We start from the raw sequence: 3,852 nt of genomic DNA on the forward strand, positions 1-3,852 counted from the left end.
TGTGATGGACATTTATAGAGGTCTGGGGCCGACCTGTTGGGAATATGCATCTAGCCTTTCCTCTGCAGCTGCTCTGGGACTCCTCAGTGTGCAAACACAACTCAAGGGCAATGGCTTGAGTTCAACTGCAACAATGGAGAGCAGTTAATTCGCTGTTGGATTCATTAATGTCTTGGCAATCACCTGTTCCCAGCATGCAGAGAGAAGATCAGCGTCCTCTCTCTTCTGGGATGTGGGTGAGCGAAGTTCAGAGTGAGATTTCTGCTAAGAAGTTTTGAGTGGCTGAATCCTCAAGACTGCCTTCGCTTTCCCCTAGGGAGAGAAAGATTCAGAGTGGGTGTACACTTATTGGGATGGATTTTGCACGGCATATGAAGTTTTTCCTTTATGTTACATACTTTGCCAGATGGACAGATATCAGAAGCCACAATATTAGAAGAATCCCCACTATCTTCAGCTGATCCACTCCTGCTAAGGCTGATCCCTTACCAAACCCTGTATGACTTCGTGCCCCTTAATTTTATGATCCTGCTCATGACCTGGTGAAGAAATTGTTTGCTATGGAGTTTAAAAGTAGGGGAAAAAAAGAGTCATCAAACAGCTCTTTCGGGCACAGATGGAGAAAAGACAACAAGCTTGAATGTCTTGTAGTATTTTGCTGCACAAAAATAAAAATAAAAGTATTAGATAAAGAGGTAAGTCTCTAAAACTTAAAATTTTCCATAGTACAATGGGGTTTTCCTCATGCTTAGGAGAGACAAATTAACAGTACTTTAAAAGATTTAAGAATGATTAGCCATCATGGAAAGGCAAAGCTAAAGCACATTTGATGAAGCACTTCACACATTCCAGGGTCATCACAATAAAAGAAATGATAATGATGTGTTGTTAAGGGAGTGAGGAAATCAGAAGCTTTATTCACCACTCTTAATAATAAGGTAAGCTTGTTCCACTGGTCTGAAAATGATCTGGAACTTCTTCAGAAAGTTAAATATGGAGTTAACGATCCACCTCTTCCACTCCTACTTACAAACTCAAGATAAATAAAAAAGTTGTCCACCAATGATTTGTACATGAATGTTCATATAATGTTCGTATTATATATAATGTTCATATTATATATACAAATCTTATTCATATTAGTCAAAAAGTGAAAATGACCAGGCAGGTCTGTAATCTAGCTACTCAAGAAGCTGAGGCAGGAGGATCACAAATTCAGGGACAACCTTGGCAAATTTACAAGACCCTGTCTCAAAACAAAATTATTAAAAGGGTTGGGCTTTGGCTTAGTGGTAGAACATTGTTTAGTGTGCAGGAGGCTCCGGGTTCAATCTGCAGTATGACACCCACACAGACACAAAGTAAAAATTACTATCCAGTGGAAAATGAACAAAGAAATGTGGCATTTTCATAAGATGAAAATCAGTCACAATAAAGAGAAATAAACTAAAATACTTATACAAGCTACAATATAACTGAAAATTGCAAACATCTTAAGTGAAAGAAGTCAGATCCAAAAGGTGTATATGGTATTACTTCATTAAAAATTTCCACAGAAACTTGAGTGTATACATGGGTTTTTCCACATGTGAAGGAGAAACACAGAAATGGTGTTTATGTAAAACTTAGAATCAAGACACATTAGGAAAATGCAAGTCAAAGTCACATTGCACATAGCACTTCACATTCACTAGTTTTGGGTAGAGCTGCAATATTGGAGGAAAGGAGATTGACTGCTTTGGGTATGGGCTTTTTTTGGAGAGAAAAGTAATAAAAATATTCTGAAATACCTGTGGATTAGAGAACCCAGGTGAGGTCACAATGTGTCACATACTAAGCACAATGTGCTTCCCCTGGTTGGAGGGGCACCACAGTGGTCATGAGACACTGTGTATGGAGAGAGCCCTCTTGTAATTGCTGCTGAAGAGTTCACATATTTCTACAACTAAGACACTTTCTAGAATGAAACCATCATCTAGTTCTAATCTCACTCTACAGTCTGTTTCCCAGCAAGCTTCCTCAGGGCACTCTGGTCCTCCTTGCTTCTCAGGCTGTGAATGATGGGCTTCAACATGGGGGTCACCACACAGAATAGCACAGAGACCAGGGTGTGCCTGTCCAGCCTTCTCTGGGCCTGTAATAGTGGAAGTTTGCTGTTCAATAGAAGACCACCACGACAGTGAGGGGGGACGCACAGATGGAGAAGGTTTTCCTCCTGCCCTATGCAGAGGGAATTCCCAGGATGGCCACCATGATGAGTGCATAGGAGCCTGCAGTTAAAAGGCAAGGGCTCAGGCCCATGGTGGCACTGACAACGTGGAGCACAGACTCGTTGACAGAGGTGTCTGAGCAGGAGAGCTTCAGGAGCAATGGGGTGTCACAGAGAAAGTGGCTGATCTGGTGGGGCCCACACAGAGTGAGCGTGATGGCCAGAGCCATGTGTGTGACCAAATTCATCAGCCCACAGAGCCAGGACCCAGTCACCAAGCCAACACAGACCTTCACACTCATGATGACTGGGTACTGAGGAGGACGGCAGGTGGCCACACAGCAGTCATACTGGCCACACATCCAGTAAGACGCCTTCTGTGCCAGCATTTGTCACCAAGTAGAAGGTCTGGGAAAGGCAGCCCTCATATGAAATGGGCTTTTTCTCCTAGAAGAAGTTCATCATCAGTACTTGGAGGGTGGTGGATGTGTAGCAGATGTCCAAGAAGCTCAAATTGCTGAGGAAAATGTACATTGGAGTGTGGAGAGCAGGACTGACCCTGGTGGCCACTATTATGAGCATGTTCTCCAAGAGAGTGGTCAGGTAAATGACCAGAAAGAGCAGGAAGAACCAGCCCTGTAGGTTGGAGTGTTTGGAAAATCCCAAGAAGATGAATTCAGTGACAAATGATTGATTGCTCATTTCCAATGTTGCCATAGCTACAAAACAGAGAAAAAGAGATCATAATGAAAATGGACTGAGAGCACCCCAAACAGGCTAGTTAATCTGCAGCAACATGGCAAATAATATCGAATGAAAAGCAGACTGGAGACTGATAACCTGTGGGACTGGTCTCAGGGAATATGACCCATGGAGCCGCACACATGTGCAGGGGTGATGGTGGGTGGGAGTAACCAGAGTATTGCTAGAAGACAACAGAAAGCCATTCGACCTCATCATTGTGTAAAGTCATTTCTCACTGTCTCAGTAATCTCTATCTCCTGTTTTCTTTTTATGTAAACATAGGATTTTTGGAGAAGTTCATTTTCATTGCAAATGTTAAGAAAAAAATTTACAAAGCAGAGTCATCATCTGCAGAAGCAGTCAGTGTTGCCTTCAGTGTTTTCCAATGTAGAGTTTTTCTCATTTTACATCAATCTTGATCTCTGTGTTCGGAAAGGCAGAAGTTAACTATTTCTGTACAATGCTGAAATTATCAGGGCCAGAGCAAAATAGAGGAAAGAAGTTGATGAAGTGGGGTTGGACTGGCTATCTTAAGTATACAGAGAAGATCAGTGAAGTAGAAAGAGAATGAGAGGGCGGAGAGATTTGGGAAGGGAGGGAATGTGAAAGGCCTTTACGCAGATCATGTTATGTGCATATGGAAGTCTAAAACAGGGGACTTCACCTGTATGTATATGTAGAAAGCACCAGTCAGAAATTAACAGATAAATGACCCAAAGAAAGATCAGTACAGAAAGGAGAATGGAGGCGGGAATAGGAGGGAGATGGGGAGTGGAAACTGAATGGAGGAAATCAGATTCCATGCACGTAGGATCTTTTCCAAATCAACCTAAATTCTATGTATAACTATTATGCTCTAATAAAATAAATTAAGAATATGACATGATACTATCAGCAAA

The 3,852-nt window shown here is 42.0% G+C and overlaps 1 pseudogene; it reads right to left on the reverse strand.

Annotated features, from left to right (window-relative positions):
* Positions 1 to 1,987: 1,987 nt before the first annotated feature.
* On the reverse strand, positions 1,988 to 2,926 carry LOC144373569 (olfactory receptor 5V1-like; annotated as a pseudogene).
* Positions 2,927 to 3,852: the final 926 nt, after the last annotated feature.

Source organism: Ictidomys tridecemlineatus, unplaced genomic scaffold, assembly GCF_052094955.1.
Source record: "Ictidomys tridecemlineatus isolate mIctTri1 unplaced genomic scaffold, mIctTri1.hap1 Scaffold_4363, whole genome shotgun sequence".
Taxonomy (NCBI): domain Eukaryota; kingdom Metazoa; phylum Chordata; class Mammalia; order Rodentia; family Sciuridae; genus Ictidomys; species Ictidomys tridecemlineatus.